Consider the following 25,097-nt stretch of genomic DNA (forward strand, 5'->3'; position numbering starts at 1 on the left):
CAGTCTATTCCTGTCTGGTTAATTTATAATACTACTCCAAGGAAATGGGGAATACAGCTCTGGACCATCAAGTTCTAGGAATGCAACAGGATAAAACAAAAGTTCTACCAGGGTGGGGAGATTAAAGGGTTTCAATTCCTTTGCATAGAAGTTTTCACAGGTATAGGGAGATTGATGGGATATTGGCTCATGTGGACTGACTACATTTGATAGAAAGCCAACAAAACAAAACATTTCTCATGCCCCCCCCCCCCTTTTTGGGGAGGCAGGATTTCTCTGTAGCTTTGGAGCCTGTCCTGGAACTTGCTCTGTAGACCAAGCTGGCCTCGAACTCACAGAGATTCACCTGCCTCTGCCTCCGACTGCTGGGATTAAAGGTGTGCACCACCACCACCTGGCTCCCTTTCCCTCTTTTTATTAACATACTAGCTTTCTTCATTCTGATTGCCTCTGACTTTCCTGGGAAATATGGTACTCACACAGAAAACCAGGAGCAGATGTGTGTTCTTGGGAGATAATAAAGGCTCTCTGTGGGGCTGGAGAGATGACTCAGTGGTTAAGAGCACACAAGCTGCTCTTCCAAAGGCTCCAGGTTCAATTTCCAGCACCCGTGTGGTAGCTCACAACTGTCTGTGGCTCCAATACCAGGGAATCTGGCACCTTTACAGACATACATGCAGGTAAAACATCAATATACATAAAATAAAATAAATCTAAAAAAGAAAAGAAGAAAACACACCTTTAAAAAAAAAAAGAAGTTAGCCTAAACTAACAAAGTAAGAAAAACTCATTTATCTCCCTACTTAGTTCAGCTCATTGGGGTTGGTTTGAATGAGAAATGTCTCTCAAAAATGCATGTACTAAATGCTTGGGTCCTGTTTGGGGGAGGCTATGGAACCTTTAGATGGTGGAGCCTTGTTGGCATGAATACACCAGTGGGGACCAGATTTGAGAGTCTGTAGCCTTGACCCACTTCCAGCTCGCTGCCCCTGCTCCATGTTCGCGGTTGACGATACCATCTCTCAGCTTGAAACTCCTGCTGCTGTAGCGTCCCCCTGGTGGTGGACATCTAGCCCTCCTAAACCATGAGCACAGCGCAAATGAACTCCTTTTTAGGTTGCCTTTGGTCTCTGTAGTGGTTTAAAGGAAAATGGCCCACATAGGCTCATAGGGAGTGGCACTGTTAGGAGGTGTGGCCTTGCGAGGTCCACTGTCACTCTCTCTTCCTGCTGCCTCCTGATCCAGATGTAGAACTCTCAGCTACCCCTCCAGTACCATGTCTGCTTGCGTGCTGCCATGCTTCCGGTCATGGACTAAACCTCTGAACTATAAGCAGCCCCAATTGAATGTTTTCCTTTATAATTGAATGTTTTATAAGAGTTGCTATGAGCTTTGTTGACTCCCCATGGGAGGTTTCACCCTCTCTGAGGAGTGAATGGGGGATGGGATGGGGAAAGGTGTAGGGATGGATAGGAGGGGAGGGAGAGGAGGAACTGGGATTGGTTTGTAAAATTTAAAGAAAAAAGATTTTTTTTTAAAAAAAAGAGTCGCTGTGGTTGTGGTGTCTTCATAGAAATAGAAACCCTAAGACCATCATGGCATTTGTCACAGCAACCAAAAAGTGACTGATAGATGCATTAAATCAGATTTTAGTATACCAGCTTCAGGTGACAAGAAAACAGGACAGTTAGAGGATTGTCTAAGAGTTTTATCCTCTGAGATGATTTTGGCAAAACTCGCCATGCATTTAGTTCTACAGTGAATTGACACATTGATTAGAATGCTAAGTGGTATGTAACACTGGGATCAAGATTTTTTTTTTTAAGTTCCTTTTGTAAGTTGTTTGTATGTTGCTGTTGTTGTTTTGGTTGGTTGAATTTTTGAGACAAGGTCTTCCCGGAGAGCCCAGGCATACCTGGCACTCTCTGATTAGCTCAGGCTAACTATCATTGAACTATGAGTCTTCTTCAGCCTCCAGGGGGTTGAAATTAGAGATGCATCAGCATGCCCAGGTCCTAAATTTTCTTTAAATATAACCAAGTAGCTTTTATTCTACTGTGTGTTTGAAATGATGGCAGAATGAATACTTCTGATACGCCGACTTGCAGTTGTTCAGAAAGTCCATGAGTAGCCCCATGCTGTGTCAGCTTCTTGAGTTCTATAAGACTTGTCTGCTTATAAGTTCTAGAAGCAGATGCCTGCCAGCACTTGGTATAAGCTGGAGTTTTGAGGGAAGATCAAGAGGGCCTACAAAGGTACCTTTAAACAACTTAAGCTAGGCAGCTGACAAGTGTGCCCCCTTGTAAGTGAGATGCTGAGCAAAGCACTGGGGTACCTGCAAGAATGGATCACAGGCAACCTCCTATAAAGCACCTGAAAACAGTCTGCTGTCTATAGAAGCTTTGTGGAGGCTCCCTAGCTGCTGCCAGGCACTAGGGACGGTTAATGTTGGCTTCAGCTAAAATCCCTGGCCTCCTTGTCCCCAGAGACATTGAAGTGTCCCTGTCCCAGAGACTTTTTGATCTCCGACAGCTCATCTAATCTTCATTGGTGAGAAAACTAACACGATTTGGCCTCCTGTCCTCTTCAATCTTTTGCATCTTAACACCAGCTGTTGGCTTTTGAAAATCAAAGCAAATTGCGTCAGTCTCGCTTGACTAGGACAATTTTCCCTGGAGGTTGGTTTTTGTCAGTCCAGCAGCAGAAGGTGTTTAGAATTAGTGGGACTATCACACACCTAAAGCCCGACTAAGGTAACACTGCCAAGATAACCAGCTGGAAGGATGTCACCTTCATTTTATGTTAGGTTGAAGGAAAAGAATAAAAAGAAAAGCCTTCATGTTACCTAAGACAACGTGGACAGACAAAAGCAATCTGGCCCCTATGGGAATCATGAGCAAACACTAAGCAGGGTGATGTGGTCACACTGCCGACCACACAGGGGCTGCATGTGATCAAGCAAAAGGAAACGCCCATGGAGACAGGCAAGGTCTGCGAGTTACTAGACAGTCACTGGTTTCCCCTTACAAATAGCATAATCACCTTTGGTGATATTCCAAAGGCATATGTCATCTGGCACGTTGAGGTCAGACCTACAGCTGTGAAAAGGGATTTTCCCATTCGGATTACAAGGAGATATAGAAAAAGATGGGCATGGCAAAACTTGCCTGTAATCCCAGAATTTGGAAGGCCGAGGCAGCAGAATCACCAAGAATTTGAGGCCAGACTTGGCTAGAGGGTAAGAATTGTTTTTCTTAAAAGAGAGAGAGAGAGAGAGAGAGAGAGAGAGAGAGAGAGAGAAGAGAGAGAAGAGAAGAGAAGAGAAGAGAAGAGAAGAGAAGAGAAGAGAAGAGAAGAGAAGAGAAGAGGAGACTGGAGGCCAGTGAGAAAGCTCGTTGGGTAAACACACAAGCTGGGCTCCAACCCCAGATCCCATGCAAAGGTAAAAGGGAAGAGGTGACTCCAGAGAATGGTCCCCTGACCTCCACATCAGTGATGCAGTACACATGTACCCTCCCTCGACATCATCATCACATACAAATACAGCAATAAATACAATTAAATTTTACAAAAGATGAAAAGAAATGCAGCACATTTTTTTTAAAGCCTTAGCCAGTCCTAACTGTCATGTTTCACTGTTTACAGGAGGTTGAACTAGAGAAATGTCAACCTCATGGTACATCGTCAATTTGTTGATTGGTTTGGAGATGCTGGGGATGTAGCTTAAGGCTCAGAGCATATAAGCAAGCACACTGCCTCTCTGTGACCTTGAGTGCAATTAGAGCCCTGGAAACTTAAAAGGACACACGGTTATTAGTAATTGGCTCCACTTTAAGAACAGAACATGCCAGGTGGTGGTGGTGGTGGTGGTAGTGGTGGTGGTGCATGCCTTTAATTCCAGCAATCGGGAAGCTGAGGCAGGCAGATCTCTGAGTTTAAGGACAGTCTGGTCTATGGAGAGAGTTTCAGGACAGCCAGGGTTCCACAGAGAAACCCTGTCTTGAAAAACAAAGAAATAAGAAGAACATTAGAAAAGGTTCATTTGCATTTACATCTAGAAACCACTAAGCAACTACCAATATTTGACCCCAGATCTGTTGTGGGATATTTGTACACTTTGCAAAGTTGTATGGCTCTGACTGGTGTAATAAAAAGCTGACCGGCCAACAGTTAGACAGGAGGTATAGGCAGGACTTCTGGGCAGAGAGAGAACGCTGGGAAGAGGAAAGGCAGAGTCGCTAGGGAGACACAGAGAGGAAACAGGAGGTGCAAGATGGAGAGCGGTAACGCCACCTCTCAGAATGCAGATTCATGTAAATGGGTTATTTTAAGTTAAAAAGATCTAGTTGAGACAAGCCTAAGCGGAAGGCTGAACTGTCATAATTAATAAGTTTCTGTGTCATTATTTTTAAGCTTATGGCCCAAAGAAAGTCCGACTACACAACTCAGAAGGGGTAGATCAAACTAAGAATGTGTCAGAAGAGATCAAGTGTGCAGTGGCCCCTATGGCTGCTGGGTTTTAGGCCCTGGGAAGGCATAGACGAGCCAAGGCATGTGGAGAGATCAGGCTGTTAGCTGGTCAGCAGCTCTGCCTCAGTTGGTGAAGAGCAGTGGGTTGTGAACAATGAACGACAATGGATGAAATCTCTAAAGCAGTACTCAGGAAGGGCCCTCTGATGGGGGATAATTGGGCAGGGTCATCAGACAGGAGGTGAGGGGGCTCTAGGGGGAAGGGAATAGATGGGGAAGAGTCTCTCTCGCCATACTTGGAATATGCAGCTGCTAGGATTTGGTCACTGAGTAATAAAGTGTGAGGTTCAGACAGGCATGGTGGCACATACCTGTAATCTCGGCATTTAGGAGGCCAGTTTGGGCTGTGTGGTTTCATCTGGAAAGAAAGGGGGAAGGATAGAAAAAGAAGAGAAAAGAGAGGAGGGGGGAGGGGAAAAGGGAAGACTTGAGGATTGGGGGATGTTAGGGGTCAAGGAAGGAATGAAAGAGAAATCCTGGCATGTGGAAGGAAGAAACCAAAGGATGAGAAGTTCAAAATCTGTTGGAAGGAGGCTGCTTGTTGATTTTCCGACTGCTCAGCCCTGAAATAATCATACAGAAACCGTATTACTTGCAATACTATTTGGCCAATACCTTAAGCGTATTTCTGGGTAACTCATACCCTAAACTAACCCATCTCTATTAATCTGTGTATTGCCACATGGCTGTGGCTTACCAGGTAAAGTTCCATCCAGTGTCTGTCTCCAGCAGGGGCTCCATGGCTTCTCTCTTTTCTCCCAGCATTCAGTTTAGTTTTCCCCGCCTAACTCTACTTTTTGGCTCTATCACAGGCCAAAACAGTTCTTTATTAACCAATGGTATTCACTGCATACAGAGGGGAATCCCACATCAAAAGTCATCCTCAGCTATATAGTTTGAGGCTAGCCTGAGCTACATGCAATTAGGGAGGAAGAAAGAGAGAAAGAGAGGTGAGCGAGGTGGCAAAGGAAGAAAGAAGGAAAGGTGTCGAGGATACCCCCAGGACATCTGAAGTTGGCCTGAGCCTGCTGGATTTGAGTCATCTATTTGACTAAAATTCCTACTGAAAGATGAATAAAGCTTCATATTTGAGCAAAGTAGCACGTGTGACTTTCAAAGACACGATCTCCACTCTTTCCTCTGGACCAATAATATCTTGTTATTTCTGTTTTGTAGCAACAAATAAAATGGCACGACAGGATTAATAAACCTGCCATGGTCACAGCACTCACCCGGGAGAAATAGATACCATGAACATTTCCCAACTTACCTGGGGAGTTCTGGAGGTAACTTGACCCCTCAATAATATCAGCCATTTATTTCAGCTTTATGCCCTCTGCCAGACCCAGCAGAGCATCTGGCATGTCATGGGCGCTCAGCAAACGCCGCCTGCCTGAAATTCTCACAGGCACTGTATTGTGAGTGTGAGAACACAGGCTTTGGAATAAGACCCATCTTAGCTCTGTCCTGACCATTAGTCCTCTGACACTGAGCAAGTTTTCTCATCTTCTAATTTACTCAACCTTAAAAAAGGCAAAGGGGGTCGAGTGGCTCAATGGTAAGGCGTGTGTTAGCATGTTCAGACGGAGTCCCAAAGGGGGTAGGGTGGCACAATGGTAAGGCATGTGTTGGTATGCTCAGACAGAGTCCCACATGGAGGAGGGGGTGGCTCAATGGTAAGGCATATGTTAGCATGCTCAGAAAGAGGCCTGAGTCCCACCGGGAGAGAAGGGGAGAAAAGAAATCCAAAAAGAGAGGAAAAGAGATGATCATACTTAGTCCTCAGAGATGTTAGAGGGATTTCGGAAAATGACATTTACAAGCCAGTTAATCTAGGATCTGGCATTCACCAAATAACCAGAAAGTGTGAACACCAGGACCTGCCAGCCTATCTTCAGTTACTACAGGTTAGAAGAACTTAAAGCAGAGCCTTTGGGGAAATCTTCCTGCTCAGCTGCCCTGGTCCTCACACTGCAGGCTGTTGTGTTGGCAGAGGAGCACAGGCTGAGCCATCACAGCTGCCCTCGTGGTCATTTTAAGTCCCACAGGACTGTGGCCCTGATCCTATCCCCAGCACATCCATATCTAGCTCTCCTGTCTGTGGAGAGAAAAGGGCAAGCAGAGGCGTCTGGGTACTCAGCTCAAATGTCTGTCTGTCTTATCTGCATTCGTCCATTTTGTCTGCTGTCCTGCCAGCCTTGATTTGTGCCTACATCGGTGCCAGAAAGCCACCTGAGTTGTTGGACCTCAGACTGCACACAGAGGTGGACAAGTCATTCCAGTCTTATTGTTTTGTGGGTAGTTAAGGAAAAAATACTAAGTGACTGCTTAAATTCTATTTCTGAACCTGATATAAGGAAACTAAAAACTTTTATTTCAGGTCTCCTCACTAGATTCCCTTCACAATCACACTGAAAAAATATATATGAAAAAAATAGGGCTGGCAAGATGATTCACTGGGTAAATGCATCTGCTCTCAAAGATGACAACCTGAGATTAATTCTTGAAACCTATGTGGTAGAAAGAGAACTGATTTCTGAACGCTGTCCTCTGACCTCACATTCATGGTGCGCGTGCGTGCATGTGTGCATGTGTGCGCACACACTCAGAGATACTCTACTAATGAATGAAATATATGTAATACACAAATAAAGAGTAAAATACTTACTGAACATTAACCAGAGGAGCTCCCACCCTCCAAGACAGTCATGAGTTGTCTCACTCTCCTGACTCAGCATAGGGCTCGATCTCACACTACCTACTAGTGCCATCTTTGCCTTTGATAGCAGTACGCTCACCTGAAAGACTTGCCACTTCTTGCTTTTTTCCTTAAAGGCCTCTGGGAGCTATGCAATGTCTTCTATTGATGACTCTTCCTAATAACTCTTCAGGAGTCAACCACTTATCCAGATGCCTACAAAAATCTCAATACGTACCACATATACCTACCAGAAACTGCCTGAATTGTAACACTCATGGTCTACTGTATGTGTCCTATTTGTTCAAAAGGCCAAGGGCATGAAGATCTGAACTTTAGTGTCCAACGGGGGCAGGAGAAGGAGGGAGCGGGTGTTCAGGAATCCTTTGGTGTTAGGGCTCCTAGTAGTCACACACTATGATTTCCTGAAAACGTAAAAGTACCGAAGTCCCATATCAATCAGAAGTAGAAGAATCTCTGCGGTTGAATCTCGCAGTGTAAGTTTGCTCATTTCAATGTGGAAATACAGAAAATCCTGTGCAAAAGCTCTTAAACATTACTGAGTCACAGACTTTCCCAACAATAAAAATGGGATGGAGAGAATGGCCCTGTGGTTAAGCGCACTTGATGCTCTTCAAAGGACATGAATCCATTCCCCAAACCTGCATTAGGCAACTCACAGTGGTCTGTAGCTTCAGTTCCAGAGGATCCAATGTCTCTATTAGGATGGACCCTAAATCCAGCATGAGTGGTGTTTTTGTAAGAAACAGATATCACTTGAAGACCTAGATCCAAGGAAGAGTTGGCGATATGATAACGGAAAAACGGTCTGAAATGATGCCTCTATGAGCCAAGGCATGCCAGGCCAGGCATGCCCAGCAAACACCTGGAAGAGACACAAGGAACAATCCTGCCCTATAGTCTTCAGAGGGAGCATGGCCCAGATGACACCTTGATCTACGAGAGGACAAATTCCTGTTGATTTAAGTCACTTGGCTCAAAGCACTTTATGTAGCTGTCTTAAGAAACTAGTACAACTTGTGGAATGATGGGTGGTATGGCAGGTCATACCTTTATTCCTAGCATGCAGGAGGCACAGCCAGGTAGATTGTTGTGAGTTCAAGGCCAGGTTAACATAGTGAGTTTCAGGCTAACCAGAGTTACATGTACTTGGACCCTGTATCAAACAAACAGCAACAACAACAAAACCCCTCTACACCTCCTAATTATTCCTTAGATCTAAACAGCATGCTGGCTACAGAAGCCATGGGACAATGCTGGGCATCTCCACTGTGTAAGGGTTGGTGTATTCGATCGGTATGCTGAATAACCAGACCAGCTCAAACACAACAGATATAATTTAATAATTGAAAAACGGGGAACTCACGCTACCAGAGTGGAAGGTCCAAAGTCCAAACGGGTCCGGGGGGGGGGAGCACCGCATAGAGAGCTTGCACACCTATCTACCTCTGTTTATCTACCTGGGCTCCGGGTGGCCACACCCTAGCCAGATGTGATTGGCTGAGTTTCCCCATCATCTCCCCTTTTTGTCTAAACAAGATTGAACCAAACCCAATACAACTATATACAACAGGAACAGATACCAAATATAAAATTACAAACAATAAATAATATTAAGCAAGAAACACATAACAAAAGATTTACTAAGCATTCTATTTTAAGGAGTCTAAATAATGTGTTGAAATTAAGTTTAGCTAAATCATGAGGAGGGTAACTACAACTATCTAATCTTTAACTCCATCAAACATCTGAGAAGGGAAGTAATATTACTTGAGTAAACAGGAAGTACAATCGAGAAACTTCCAAAATGTGCAAGAATCGACAAAGACAACTGATTACCTGGGCAATCACCCAAAATCTCATTTGCAATGTTGAGGCAACCAACTTTGGCTAAGGCCTAACGTAACTGACATACCATTTTCAAAGACAAGAAACTTTTTAGAACTATCTTACTCTGTCTTGGCAGGATATGACAGTCCTATTTTATCCATTTACAGATTCTCTGTATCTCTGTTAGTGGTTGAGGTATGGGCTTTTCTTTGCCCAAAGGCCAATTCTGCCAAGAAGAAACACTCCAAGTGGAGTGTCTTTGGTGCTCAACATTCTCTCGGGAGTAGATCGGTGTTGCCAGGAGTGATTGTGTCTCACTACCACGGAACTCTAGGTTAGATTACAGGCCATTTTCTACAGCTCTTTGAAGAGGTTGAAGATTATACTATCTATACTGAATATAATCTCTATGTATCTAAAGAACCTGATTAGCCTAAATATAAATATGACAAACATAGATGACTATTGATCTATAATTCTCAATACCTATCTAACTTAAAGACTAAGACAATAAACAACTGTGCAATAAAAAAGAACAATGACCTTCAAATGTAAACAATGTATAAGTATTTTGATCAGAGGTAGTAGTGTACATTGCAATATGGTAAATATATATGTCAATACATAAACAATGTTTCAAACAGAGGTAGAAGCATACACGCATACAATGTTTATTACAATTTAACTTTGTATCAATATACAAGAATCGATACCAATATAATTGTCTAAAAACAATACATTCCCAACAAATGAACTATGGGTATTTTCCTTTGTTTAAAAAAAAATGAGGGGGAAGTGGTGCAGGATAATTATATTCTGCCAATCATGTTTTAAATAAATGCTGATTGGCCAGTCAGGAAGTATAGGTGGGAAAACCAGACAGGAAGTAGAGGTGGAGCAATAAGACTAGGAAAATTCTGGGAAACAGGAAGCTCCCTTGGCAGTCCAGCCCAGACCACCAAAGAAGTAACATGTGACCTGCCCTGCTGCGAAAGGTACTGAGCCATGTGGCTAGCATAGACAAGAACAATGGGTTAATATAAGCTACAAGAGCTAGTAAGAAGACTGAGCCAATGGGCCAATCAGTTTATAACTTAATGTAGACTCTGTATGATTTTCTTTGGGGCTTGCCAGCTGTGGGGAATTGGGCAGGACATAAACCCCAATGAGCAGGCCCTTCATGTTACACCACTGTACCAGCCTGGGCTGGTAGAAAGACTTGAATTTCTAATGCTGCCCCCAACTCTGTGTTGTAGGAAGCCTTGAGTTGAATACTGTTTCCCAACATTTTCTCTCATGTTACTCCATTTCCTCTAGGTACTGCAACTGTGTCTTATGTCCCTGAATTAGTTAGGGTTTCTATTGCTGCAATGAAACACCATGACCAAATAGCAAGTTGGGGAGGAAAGGGTTTATTTGGCTTACACTTCTACATTGCTGCCCATCACTGAAGGAGTTCAGAACAGGAACTCAAAAAGGGCAGGATCCTGGAGGCAGGAGCTGATGCAGAGGCTATGGAGGGTACTGCTTACTGGCTTGCTTCCATGAATTGCTGTCTGCTTTCTTATAGAATCCAGGACTGTTGTTGGGGTTTCTGTTCTGCCCTGTTCCCACAATCGTTAAGCTCCAAAGAAATCACAAGAGGTCTACATTAGTGATAAACTGATTGGCCCATTATCTCAAGCTTCTTATTAACTCTTATAACTTATATTAACTAACCCATTATTCTTGTCTATGTTAGTCACATGGCTTGGTACCTTTTTCAGCGAGGCAGTCACATCTTACTTCTTCTGTGGCGGGGTCACAACTGCAGAGGAATGGGCTTCCCTCTTCCCAGAATTCTGTTCTCATTGACCCACCTCTACTTCCTGTCTGGTTGTCTTGCCTATACTTACTTCCTGGCTACTGACCAATCAGCGTTTTTTTTTTTTTTAAATATAATTGACAGAATATAGACAACTGTCCCACACCACAGGACCACCAGCCCAGGGATGACACCACCCACCGTGGGCTGGGCCTCCCCCACTGATCAGTAGCTGAGAAAATGCCTTACAGCTGGATCTCATGGAAGCACTTCCTCAGCAGAGGCTCCTTCTCTCATGAATCTAGCCTGTGTCCAGTTGACACACAAAATCAGCATGGGTGACAACTCACAAAAGCTGGGAGGGCATACGTATTGCACAGCCTGCAGGTAGCTCAATAGGTTGGAGAGTGTCCTTTTTAGGTGTCTCAGTTGGTCTAAACCTCAGCTGATTTCTGTTTCTGACCTGAGGACCTTCTTGGCAGCTTAGCTTCATTCTGTATGAGGACTCTCTGCTTCTGTTACTTACCCTGACAGGGAGGGACCTAGTGAATCTAGTCTGTTTCAGAGGCTTCCTGAAGCTCTTGAGTCATTTACCTTAAGAAGCTTAAGGAGGGGCTGGAGAGCTGGCTCAGTGGTTAAAAGCGCTGCTTGCTCTTCCAAAGGTCCTGAGTTCAATTCCCAGCAACCACATGGTGGCTCACAACCATCTGTAATGAGATTGGGTGCCCTTTTCTGGCCTTTAGGGATACATGCAGAATACTAAGAGTACTGTATACATAATAAATAAATAAATCTTTTTTTAAAAAAAAAAAAGAAAGGAAAGAAAAGAAAAAGCTTAAGGAGTTTCCCTGCTGGGTGGAATGTTTCAGTCTTGGAGGAAACAGTTACATGGCATTCTCGAATTTGAGATTAAGTCCCCTCCTGCACTTCACAGCTCTGTATCCGTCCCTGAGTGTTCCCAGACATAGAGAAAAGTCAACCAGCTTGGAGCTAGAGACTTGGCTTAGTGTTTAAGAGGATGGTCCTCCATACTGCTGTTATGGAGGACACAAGTTTATCCCTGAAGGGACTGTAGCCAGCCTGAGTATGGTTAACATGGCTCTGGCAGGCCTTGCCCTTCTCCTTTTGCCCTGCTAAAAACCATTTGATTACATTCCTAAGGCTCGCTACTGAGGTCCGAATTTGGCTAATTCTTCCCCCTGTGGCAGACTACCAAGGTGCAGCTTTCAAAGTACTGAAGTCCAACAATCAAAACACCCCCTTTGGCTCATCCAGTTAGCATGTCCATTAAAATTAAACACCTCATCCTAACATGGGGTTTTTCCTTTTCCCTTTATAAACTACCACTATCCTATGGGTGACATCTGTCTCAACTCTATTCAGAGGCAACCCTTTGTCCCCCTCCAGGACAAATATCCCTTCCCCTTCTCCCTCATCTTATTTTTATCTTATTTTATCCATGTTCTTTGTCTCTCTGGGGCAAATAAATCTCCTTTGTGCTGAGAACTTGGTCTTGGCATGTCCTGAGCCTATACCAATCCTTTCAATCCCAGTACCCAAGTCAGGCAGCTTGCAACCACCTCTAACTCCAGGGGATCTGATGCCCTCTTCTAGCCCATAAGGGCACTTGTGTGCACACATGCACATTTCTAGAAGCAGATACCCTCTTATGCAATTTTTTTTAACTCAACCAACCTTACTTCTTCTTTACATCTATGATAGTCTGAGTAAGAATGGTCCCCTGTAACTCATATGTTTGCGTACTTGGTCAGCAGTTGGTAGAACTGTTTGGGAAGGACGAGGACATGTGACCTTGTTGACGGAGGTGTGCCACTGGAGCTTGTTTCCGGGTTTTAAACACCACGCCATTCCCAACCTCTCTTTCTACCTTGTGCTTGTGGATCAAGATGTACTCTCTTAGCTATTGCCTTAACACCATCCTGCCTGCCTGCCTGCCTGCCATGCTGTCTGCCGTAATTGTCATGGACTTATCTTCCGAAACTGTAAAGCCTGTGTAAACCCTGTCTTCTATAAGTTGCCTGAGTCATGAAGTCTTATCACAGCAATAAAAAAGTAACTAAGACAGTATCTATATTAATTCCATTTGCATCGCTGTGACCCAAATGCTAGCAAGAACATCTCAATGGAGGACTTTGTTTGTTTTATTTTATTACTCATGGTTTCGCTGGAGTCCAGTCCTTCATCATAGAAAAGGGATGAAGAAATGGTTTCATTAGTGGCAATGGTTTATGCTGTGGTAAACCAGACAACAGAGAACCAGCAGCCAGGTATAACCTTCAGAAGCCAGTGCTGAGGAGGAGGAGACAGGTGGATCTCTGGGATGCCCTATCCGACCCCACTTAGCCTAAAAGATGAGCCCAGGCTAGTGAGAGGCCTGTCTCAAAAAGAATAAAATGAACAGGAGCTGGAGTGATAGCTCAGCTGTTACAAGCACTTGCAGCTCTTGGAGACGATCTGGGTTCAGTCCCCAATACCCACATGGCAGTTAATGACCAACTATAACTTGAGTTTCGAGGAATCTGATGCCTTCTTCTGACTTCCATGGGCACCAGGAACGCACATGGTATACAAACATATGTGCAAACAAAACACTTACATACATAAAAATAAAAAACAAACAACTTTTTTTTTTGAGACAGGGCCTCTCTGTGTAGCTTTGGAGCCTGTCCTGGAACTTATTATGTAAACCAGGCTGCCCTTGAACTCACAGAGATCCGCTTGCCTCTGAGAGGCACCTGCCTCTGCCTCCCGAGTGGTAGGATTAAAGGTGTGTGCCATCACCACCTGGCTAACAAATCTTAAAAACAATAATAGTAGGGCTGGACAGTTGGCTTGGTGGTAAAGAGCATTTGTTGTTCTTGCAGAAAACCTAGATTCAGTTCCCAGCATCTACACAGTGGCTCACAACCATCTGTAACTCCCATTCTAGGTGATGCAACACCCTCTTCTGACTCCCGTGGGTACCACACACAGAAGTGGTACATATCCGTACATACCTACAGGTAAGACATTCATACATATAGAATAAAATTTTTAAAAATCTAAAAATATTTTTTTAAGGTGGACAGCTTTTTAGGAACAACATTCAAGATTGACTTCCGCTATATGTGTGCAATGTTCATGCACACACAAACGCACACACACAATGTGATACGGGAACTGTCTTAGGATCTCTGTTGCTGTGATGAACACCATGACCAGAAAGCAAGCTGGGAAGGACGGGGTTTATTCAGCTTATGTTTCCACATCACAGTTCATTAGAGGAAGTCAGGGCAGGAACCTGATACAGAGGCCATAGAGGGGCGCTGCTGACTGGCTTGCTCCTCATGGTTTGCTCAGCCTGCTTTTTTATAGAACCCAGGAGCCCCAGTCCAGGACTGGCACCACCCACAATGCACTGCTCTACAGACGTGCCTACAACCTGACCTGGTGGAGGCACTTCCTTAACCGGGCTTCCCTCTTCTCCGATGCCTTTAGCTTGTGTCAAATTCATATAAAACTAGCCAGCACAGGGCCCTAAAGAATTTACTTATTTTTCATTCTCTCATTCCTTCCATCCTCTCTCTTCTTCTGGCTTTCTTTTCGTGGTGCTAAGTGTTGAAGCCAGGGCCTCTTATCTTCCTGGTCAGCTCTCCACTGCTGGCTGCACACCCAACCCAAAGATAAAATCATCTTTCTGATCTGAGCGATTGGCATCACCTTCTCAGAGAAAAACAGATTTTGACAGGGACCTTGATGTTCAACAAAGGTTTGGACAGCAAAAGTGAGAAGGAAAGAAATCCAAAGTTGATAGAAAAATTAAAGCAAATCCCAGAAAGAAAGAGCAGAAACAGAGGAGAAGATGGGGAAGCAGCTAGGAAATCAGCTTAAGGAGGACAGGAGAGGAGTTGAGGGGTGGCTCCCTGGGGAGAACTTGCCAACATTACAAGAATAAGAGTTGGACACCCAAAGCCACAGAAAAAGAAAAAAAGATAGAAGGAAAACAAACAAGAAGAAACATGTGAGAGCTCGGTGCTTGAATAACATGGTTAAAAAAGCAGAAACTGACATTTCAAGCACACGGGAAAGAGGAACTTGCTGGGGGACTGCAGCTCATGGCGCTACACACTAACCGCTTTACATACATTTGAAGGAGCCGGTGCTCAGAGCAGAAACAAAAGAGCTGGGTGTCGCAATAAAGCCAGTGGTGACCTTTTAAAAACAGCAACTGTAAAAGAACCGCGATGATTAAAAATTACATCTTTTGAGGAAGTCAACGAAGAAAGCCTCCTCTTTAGAGACACGGTCCCAATAATAGCTTGCAGGCTTGCTTGTTGAGATTTGAGTCACCGATGATTTCAATGGCAAAACAACTTACCTGAGAGTGAAGGCAGAGCCTTTGTTTATTGGAAGTTAAAAGCAGTGGATGGTACCTGACCCCTGTCTTGTTTCTGATGACTCACCTTCTCAGTTGAGAGCTGCCCGCTCTGGACCATCTCCAACTGTTTCATCCGGTCAAGCTCAGCTGTCTAACATCTGTGAGGCAGGGGGCTGCTTCCTCCATCTCTTTGCACAGTAGGAATTTAGTAATCCCAGGAACAACGATGACAGCAGAGGCTCTTGTAATCCTCTGAAGTATTTGGGAGGGCAAGCCTGGCCAAGAGCCTGGCTTCCACAAAATCTTCCAACCCCTTCTTGACCTCATAAAAGTGACACCGCTTAAGAGTTAAGATCCCTTTCTCATGCATGACTTGAAAATGGGGGAATAAAGAAAAAGAGGATGAAGTTTGTAGGTAGAGATCTTTCCAATTAAGGCTGCTGTAGGTAAGTCTGGGATGTTGCTCAGTCAAGAGGGTGCTTCCCTGCTTCGATCTTTGCCCTGGGTTTGATCCCCCAGCACTATATAGATAGGGCATGGTGGCCCATGGTTATAATTCTAGGACTCTAGAGGTGTGGAAAGAAGGATCATGAGTTCAAGACCAGCCTCATGTCATATGGAATTCAGGGCCAGCCTCGCCTGTATGAAGGAAGCTCTATCTCAAAAAGGAGGAAAAGAAATCTACTACAGATACATACAGAATCACATTAACACCATACAAAGGCAACCAACCAGTTTGCCTGGGACTGCAAGTATTTCCAAAACAAAGGATCTTCCATTTGACTCAGGATAGTCCCATGTCAGTAAGGACCAAAGAACTTCCATATTCTTCAAAGATAAAGCTATTAAATGTTGCCATGAAGATAAGGGTAGATAGCTATGACCCACTTACTGTATGTATGTATATATGTGTGTGTATATATATATATATGTGTGTGTGTGTGTGTGTAATGTGTATGAGTGACACATAAAGACAAAATAATTGTCCCAGCCATACATAGATATGTGTGTAGATGCATGTCTATATACATTTGTGTGTATACATAGACACAATTTTATTTATTTTTGCAGTGCTGAGTATCAAACTCAGGGACAGCTGTGCAGTTGTTTTTCCCCTGGGCCATACTTCCAGCCCCTATATTTTTTTTTTTTTCTTGACAGTCTCACTATATAGCTCTGGCTAGCCTGGAATTTGCTACATAGACCAGGGTAGCCTTAAACTCACAGAGTCCTGCCTGCCTCTGTCCCTGTAATAATTTTTTGGCCGGATCCCCCTCTAACTGTAAGACGGTTTGGGTAGGAGGATGATCACAGCATCTTTTAACCTGCGTATCTCTGCTCATTAGTTCGGCTATCTTCTTCTATAAATAGTATGAATTGCAAGAATGTACACACACGGCTTTTTTCCTGTTCCACTTCCTTGTGTGAGTTAATTTAAACCTTCTCATCGTGGCTGGGTACTTTCCAGGCCTCAGGGAAGGTCCCTGGCTCCCTGGCAGCTAGAAGTCAGCTGTGAAGAATTAGAGTGAGTTCTTTATGTTCTTTTATATCGACACTTTGAGAGTTAACATTGCAGCCTAGACTTACTAATGCTCTGAAATTTCCCTTTTCCATGTAACTTCAGTAAAGCTTGCAACAGTAATAAAGGACCATTTTAACAGGCTGGTGCCCGGGTTACCTTGTCTTTTACATGGCGTCTTTTCTCCACGGGAAGGGGTTTTTTTTTTTCTAATGAGCTGATTGTGTTCTGACGACAGAGCATCTGGGAATCCCTAACTAAAAAGTGGACTTCATGAAAAATAGGATTTCATAACACAGCCATCTGTGGCTCCCGACTCCACCCCAGCCCTGGCTGATGATGAGTCATCAAGGCCAACTGGTGAGTGTAGATGGTGTCTATTCTTTGCTTCAAAACATAATGGTAACATTTTTTTTTTCCCTCTCTTCCTTCCTAACTTCTGCCTGGGCCTTGTGCCATGAGACAGACGGGGGGTGGGGACGGCTCAAAGCCTACAAATTGCTGCTCTGACATGCTCCTTTTAATCCTTTTCTTTCCCACTACAAATAGCTCAAGCAAGTCTGTCTCAGCGGGGAGCTGGTCGGTAGTATATCTTTCAGGATTAATTCTAACCTCTTTTATCGCTAAATTCCTCCCAGGGCTGAGAGAAGACTTCACCCCCGTGGCTGGCTCCCTTTGGATTCCTGGAGTGTAGCGCGACAATTTCCTTAGGTCCCCTTTATTGCTGAAGAGTGGAAAGCCCCTGAGAGGCAGGAATGTGGATGGTGCTACGCTTAACATCATTTTTTTTTCTTTCACGTAGCAGCTAAGCTTAATAATAAACTCTTTACCCAGAGAAAAACCCGGGGTGTAAAACATATGTTGCATTTAGTGAGGCTGTGTTCTGAAAGCAAAGCTGGACCTCTCCCAGCCCCACAGCAGGAAACAGTTGTACTGAGGGAGCAAAAGGGGGGAGTTTTGAAACCACAGAGTTCCAAGTTCAAATCCTGCTTCTTGACTTTGGAGGGAACTTGGCTATTTTGAATATTACCAACCACACCTTCTAAGTAGGAGTATATTCCGCACAATAGCTGAAATAAAATTGTGTTTTTAAGTGTCTGGTGTATCAGAGATTAACAAAAATTAGCATATTTCTTGGGGAAGTTTTGTTCATCTGATGGATTCAAAGTGGATGCATCAAACCCCTGTGGATGAATGTGGCCCTGAGTCCCCAAAGCCAAAAACAAAATCAAACAAGATCTGACATCTGTCCCCCAAATGAACAAATTATTGCTCTCAAATCCGGAAAGAGTCCTTCAAGAGCCCCCATTAAAGCCAGGCATGGTTTTCCATACCCCAAATCCCAGCACCTGTGAGGCTGAGCAGAAGGGTCACCTTGAGTTTGGAGTTAGCCTAGGTTACATAGTGAATTCCAGGCCAGCCTATGCTACAAAGTGAGACTATTTCAAAAAGAAAAAGAAATAATCCCCACTGGCAAACTATCTCATCTAAATCTAGCCTTTCTCGAATCCAAACTAGAAAAGGCTTTCTGGTTTGCTTTTGTGGTTGTTTTAACATCTTCAATTTGTTGTATGAAAATCAAGACCTAAAAAAAATTTTAAGGTTTCACCACATACATTTACTTATTAGTTTGTTCGTTTGTTTTATACGGGGGAGTGAATGCAGTTTATTTTTTTTTTCCTTTTTTTTTTTAAAGCAAGTCTATCACTGAGCTACCTATACGATATCACCAGCCCAGAAGTAGAGGGTTCTGTTTTATGAGCGTTGCTGTTTTGCCTGCATGTATGTCTGTGCGAAGGTGTCAGATCTTGGAATTACAGGCAGTTGTGAGCTGCCATGTGGGTGCTGGGAATTGAACCCGGGTCCTTTAGAACAGTCAGTGCACTTAACAGCGGAGCCATCTCTCCAGCCCCGCAGTTCATGTTAAAATCAGGAGACAAATTTCAGGGTTCAGTTCTCTCTTTCCAACACTCAGGCACCCAGGGACTGACCACAAGCTGTCAGGCTGTGCGGTTGCCAGGCAAGCCCTTTACCCAGTGCCCCACCTCCACCACCTCACTCACCCAGGACCTGAATTGTTATGTGAATGCATGAAATGGTATTTGGACATTTAAATGTTATGCCTGAAACCTGTGATCGACAGCCGGCAACAAATGATTTGCCATCACTGAAGATTGACAAATGAAAACCAGATGCCTCATCAAGGGGGAAATGGCCTCGGCCACTTCAGATTCACAGATCCATCACTGTTCGCCACATCCCTTCAAAAGGTTCCTTTTAATCTTTCTTTCTTTCTTTCTTTCTTTCTTTCTATCTACCTCCTTCCTTCCTTCCTTCCTTTCTTTTGTTTTTTTGTTTTGTTTTGTTTGAAACAGGGTTTCTCTGGTTAGCCTTGGCTGTCCTGGAACTTCCTTTGAAAACCCAGGTTGGCCTTTAACTCATAGAGATCCACCAGCCTCTGCCTGCAGAGTGCTGGGATAGTGTCATCTTCTTGATGGGTGATGTAATCTCTATCAGGATTGGTAATCTTTGAGCAAGTCGTGAGCAGAACCAGGAAACAGTCTACCAGCCCTGTATGTGTTTCCTCAGCTCAAAAACCTAGCTTGTCCATTCAGGGGAGGGGTCATAGCTAGCTCATGATTCACCATAGGCCCTGACCTTATTAAGAGATGCTAACTCCTGTCTCAAAAAAGAAAAAAAGAACCTGATTAGAAATAGGACGTTGGAAATGGACAAAGCTCACAAACCCAGGAAGAAGATATAAGAGCATGAGAGAGAGAGAGAGAGAGACAGAGACAGAGACAGAGACGGGGGGGGGGCAGACAGAGTAGAAACCTTTTCCTATATGATGTGTGGCATTTTTCCTGGGGAGATATGACAAAAAATGTCTATTTACACCAGAAAGGAAATCTACTACTGTCACAGTTGAACTTGAAGGAACAATGATTTTGTTGGGGTTGTTTTCAGGAATATGGACAACTCTGTGTCCCTGAAAGTACACCTCAACATGGGTGATGACTTGAAAACCGGAACTCTGGAGCTCTCTGTCCAGTGTCTTCTCTCTTCAGCAACGCATATTGTTTATATAACCCGGGTGCTGGGCATGGGGTGGGGGTGGGGGGAGCCTGTGTATCTAGTTAACGCCAGAGACTTCCTGAAATTTATGAGTTGATTTAAACTCTTTTGGAGCCTCTCATTAAAACTTCCTGAGTCATTGGGACTGGAGGGATGGCTAACAGTCAAGACCACTGGCTGTTTTTGCAGAGGACCCAGATTCAATTCCCAACACCTACATGGAAGCTCACAGCTGTTTGTAGCTATGGTTTCAGAGGATCTGACACCCTCGCACAGACATACAGGCAGGCAAAACACCGATGCTCATAAAGTAAAAATAAATAAATCATTAATGAAAAAGTAAAAAAGAAAGAAAGAAAACTTCCTGAGTCCCAAGGAGCTGCCCTCCAGGAAGGAGGGCCTTTGGAGATGACTACAAAACATTAGAATCCAAGATCTAGATGTAAAAGCATGGAATCTTAGCATTCTCACAGGAGATTGAGGCAGGGAAATCTTGAGGTCAGGACCAGCCTAGTATAAAGCCTATCTCTAGGCAGAGAAAACAGAAAGAAGAACAGGGACCATCACATTTGGTTATTCACATTTGATTGTTCTGTTCTGTCCCGTTGTGCAATATGAACCCAGGGTCCTGCGAAGTTTAGAATAACCCAAAACTGAAGGAGAATGTCTCCCCGTGTTGGGAGGGGACCCCAGAGCATGGTAACAATGACATGTAGTAAGCATCAGAGTCCTGAATCCTGTCTAGAGTTCCTATCAGCTCTCCTACTTCTCTGGTGTTTCGGGGAGGGGGGAGAGAAAGAAAAAAAAAAGAAGAAGAACGTATTCGGAGAAGTTGTGGGTAAGTGTGACTATTTCACCATGTCAAATCAATTTCTGCAAGTCCTTGAGGGAGCACCTGCTTTGTGCTGACAAAGGGTTTGTTCTTTAACTGTGACCTATTACTTGAAAATGCTCCTGATTACACAGCAGGGTGTGTCCTGTCAGGTGACTCAGGCTATTTTCAGCTGCATATAAGTAGCTCTGCCAGCGCCGGGGTCTCTGTGGTTCTCGGGCAGAACCGAGGGCTTTGTGTTCGCTGGAGAAACACTCTGCGGAATGGGTCTGCCGGGGCGGGGCGGAGCGGGGAGTGGGGTGGCGATGCTTCTAAACGCGGGAGAATGGTTCGGAAATGGAGGTCTTTCTTTCAAAACACCGTTATCTCGATCTTTTCGCAAACTGTTCCGTTCCTTTCAATGCTGCAGGCAAGGAGCTCAGCAGGAACTCTGGATCACAACCACGCAGGAGTTCTTCTGGTTCCTTTGCCATTCCATCTTTCCAATCAAACCACAAGGATCTTGACCATGACGACGTGAGCCTCTTAGTTTCCCAGTAACTGACTCAGCCAGGTTGCCTTCCCGAGGGCATGTTGCTCAGTGTTTCTGTGAGTCCTGGAGTCAATCAACATGCTTCTGGCATCGTAGCCCTGCCGGCCCTATTGTCCTGACTTACTTGTGGTTGTGTTGGGGTCTGTCTGTAGATTTTTTGTTTGTTTGTTTGAGACTGTGTCTCCATAGGTGGTCCAAGGTAGCCTCCAGCTGAAGCTCCCTCTCCCTTTGCAGATTTAAAGCTGGAGCTGAAGGCGCCAGCCACCACTCCCAGCTTAATCACCTTGGCTATAAAATGCCAAGCTATCACCAGGTGGTCATGGTGCAGGCCTTTAATCCCAGCACTCAGGAGGCAGGGACTGGTGGATCTCTCTGAGTTTGAGACCAGCCTGACCTACAGAGAGAGTTCCAGGACAAGCTCCAAAGCTACCGAGAAACCTGTCTTGAAAAACGAAAAAAGAAGAAAAAAAGATGAAAGATGTCAAGTTATCTGTCTGATGGATTGATAGATGATCCTTTGACAAAGATTTGAGAAGTTCAATAAAATTTTTTTTCACCATTTATAGTATAATAGTAAGAGTTGGTCCTGTGTGGACATAGGAGAGGGGTCGTGCTTCTTGTGAGAGAGTCTCAAACCCACGTCACAACAAACTAGGACTTTCATCTGAAAATCAATTTTATCAGATGATTTAGATAGAAGATAGATTATATAAATGGTAGGTAAATAGATATGACAGATGATGGAAGGATAGAGAGATGGAAAGATAACTAGAAGAATTTTTCAAATATACAGAGCTGTATTTTTTTTTTTAAGATATACAGCCTGCTGTGGAGGCACATGTCTGTGATTAGGAATTGGGAAATAGAAGCAGGAGAATAAGGAGAACAAGACCAGCCTTGGCTACATTACAAGTTTGGAGACCTGTGAGGGCTACAGAATACTCTGTCTCAAATAAAAAATGTAATATAAGACAAAGCATGGTGGCCCAAGCCTGTGGTCCCGGAACTCTGGAAGCAGAGTCGAGACCATCACGGAAAGTTGGAGATAAGCCTAGTCTGAGTGTTGAGTTCAACACCAGCCAGTGTTCCACACAGGGAGGTCTTGTCTCAAACCAGAATTTACTAGTGATTCAGTTCAGCAGGAGAAGGCACTCAGTCTGAGACCTAGCCTGAGACCTGAGATCAGTTCGAGGAACCATAAGGTGGAAGGAAAGAAGCAACCCTGCAAATTGTCCTCTGACTGCCACAGGCTCGACAGGCATGCCATGACACGTGCACCCCGCCCCCACACATAAACAAATAATAGTAAGGTAAACAACAAAAGCGAATACAGATAAAAATGGTCTCTTTGTGTCATCCAACAAATACAACCATGTGGATACCTTAAGGTCTGTTTTTCTTTCTCGGACAGGGTCTTAGCTGCGTGGTCTAGGCTGGCCTTACACTTGACATCAAAAGACCAGAAATGACACAGGCCATACCAAGACCGAGTTCTCAGAATGAAAGAGACTTCTTTGTCCCAGAGAGACAACGGACAGGGAATAAGAGACAGAGGACAAGAGAGAAGGAAACAGGAACAAGGGAGAGGAGGCAGCGAGGGACAAAGGGTTGCCTCTGGATAGAGCAGAGACGGATGTGGCCCATAGGAAGATGTCATCTTATAAAGGGAAACGGGAAACCCCGCATGTTAGGATGAGCTGGTTTGTTTCAATTGGACATATTAATTAGGGCAGACAAAAAGGGACTTTTGATTGCTAGACTTTAATACTTTGATAGCTTGACCTTGGGGATCAGCCTTAGGGATGAGTCTGGCATAAGAAAATGTCCAAGTGAGGGAACAGACATTGGCAGGTAGCTCTAGAGATTTAATCTATGGTTTACAAGGCAGGGGCAAGGGAAAGGCCTGCCAGTGCCATGCTTGCCATGCTCGGGCCTGCTAGAGTTCCTTCAGACATCCTCTTGCCTTGGCCTCTAGGATGCTACATGATAGCAGGCATGAGCCACCATATCTGGCTCGTTGGGGGAATGTTTTTAGCATGAAAATGTGACTTTCATAGGGTGTGGTGTATGTTCCATCTTTGCAAGCCCAACACCGAGAAAGCTGAGGCAGGAAGTGTTCAGTTGGGAGGCTCCCAACTTAACAGGTCAATCTGGAGTTCACGTCAAATCTGGCCTTGGCAATGCAGTAGTGAGACTGTCTCCAAACTGTCATAGACTGGAGGATGGTTTGTGGGGAAAGAGAGCTCGCTGTGCAAGCATGTGGGCCTGAGTTTGGGCACCAGCGCCTATGAAAAAATCCAAAATGGAGGTGTGTGTGTGTGTGTGTGTATGTGTGTGTGTGTATGTGTGTGTGTGTATGTGTGTGTATGTGTGTGTGTGTGTGTTTGTGTGTGTGTGTGTATGTGTGTGTGTGTATGTGTGTGTGTGTGTGTGTGTGTGTGTGTTGGCAAACAGGAGGATAGCTAGGACTCACTGGTTCCTTCAGGCTCAGTGAGGGACCTTGGCTCAAAGGAAAAAGACACAGTGAGACCCCCCTCTGGCCTCCAGATTCACACACTCGGGCATGCACACACTCACACATGTACACAACATGTACGCACACAAACAAAAATTCACATCTGTCAAGTTTGTGAACTCTATACCCAAGTTCCCACGTGTTTCTCCTGACACACGATTCTAGATGTAAGAGCTTTGAAGTTTCTCTTGTAGTATCAGACACACCAATCCCTGTGGGAGCTTCTTCCTGCAAAGACCTCTCAACCTTCAGGGAGCTGCTTCCCCAGGGTCTCCCCCCACCAACTCTCCATCCCTCCCTTCCCTTTAAAGGAGAAGATTGCACTCCCTCCCTGCAGGGCATGAGAATCTTTGAGGGCAGAGGTAAAGATTAAGGCTTCTGAAGTCTGTTCCCTAGTTCTCACATTCAAAGAGGAAGGTCACCCCGTTGTGCCTACTTCTGCACATGACTGGCTCAGGGTGAAGCAATCCTTGCAGTCCTAGCGCTGGAGGCCGAGGGACGGTGAAGTCAACACTACTGGAATCACACAGCAGCCCCACACAAAGGGAACCAAACACGCAGGCGCTCAGATGGGGCAAGGCAAGGGGCAGGGGAAAGTGTGGAGGCCTCGCTTCTCCTCAGCCCACTCTGCTCAAGGCCCCTTTAAATCATCCAGTGTTTTATTGTTTTTGTTGTTGTTTGTTTTTTTAAGACAGGATCTATGTAGCCTTTGAACTCTCCACATAGACCAGCCTGGCTTTGAACTCGGAGATGACTGCCTCTGCTGGTTCAGTGCTGGGACTGACCGATGGTGTGTGCCTGCTCTCAAGGGAAACATAAAACACCAAAGGAGCCACAAACCCTTTATCTATAATGATGTAACGGCCAGCAAGATGTGCCAGGGCAATGGTGGCACAAAATTTGTAGGCGAAACCAGCAACTGACTTAGTGCCCACTCCACAAGATGGAACCCATACCTGACACTGCTTGGGTGACCGAGGAGCTCAGACTAGATAGCCCAGGGACCTAGGGGAAAATCAAATAATAATGATCTAAAGAAAAAAAACAAGAATGTAATGATAAAATAACCCCTAAAGATATTCTCCTATACTCATAGATCGGCGCTTCGTTCAGCCATCATCAGAGGCTTCCTCCTGCAGCAGATAGGAACACATATGGAGACCTACAGGCAGACACTTGGCAGAGATGGAAACTTTGGGAACACAACCCCACCCCTCAGAGCTCAGGGAAACACCTCCACCACCTTCCGCCCCCTCAGAAGAGGAGTCAGGAAGATTGTAAGAGCCTTAGGGATGGAGGATATTGAGAAAACAAGGCTCTCTAAATCAAGATGAGCAAAGCACCTATGAACGCAGACGGTGGC

At 44.6% G+C, this 25,097-nt stretch overlaps 1 long non-coding RNA gene across 1 annotated transcript; it reads left to right on the forward strand.

Moving 5' to 3' along the window:
- Window positions 1–20,856: 20,856 nt before the first annotated feature.
- LOC125390545 (uncharacterized) lies at window positions 20,857–21,772 on the forward strand. The gene is made up of 3 exons (XR_007228777.3): window positions 20,857–20,954; window positions 21,097–21,203; window positions 21,454–21,772. It is a non-coding gene; the product is annotated as an uncharacterized LOC125390545 (long non-coding RNA).
- Window positions 21,773–25,097: the final 3,325 nt, after the last annotated feature.

Source organism: Myodes glareolus, chromosome 13 (assembly GCF_982192425.1).
Source record: "Myodes glareolus chromosome 13, mMyoGla1.1, whole genome shotgun sequence".
NCBI classification, from domain to species: Eukaryota; Metazoa; Chordata; class Mammalia; order Rodentia; family Cricetidae; genus Myodes; species Myodes glareolus.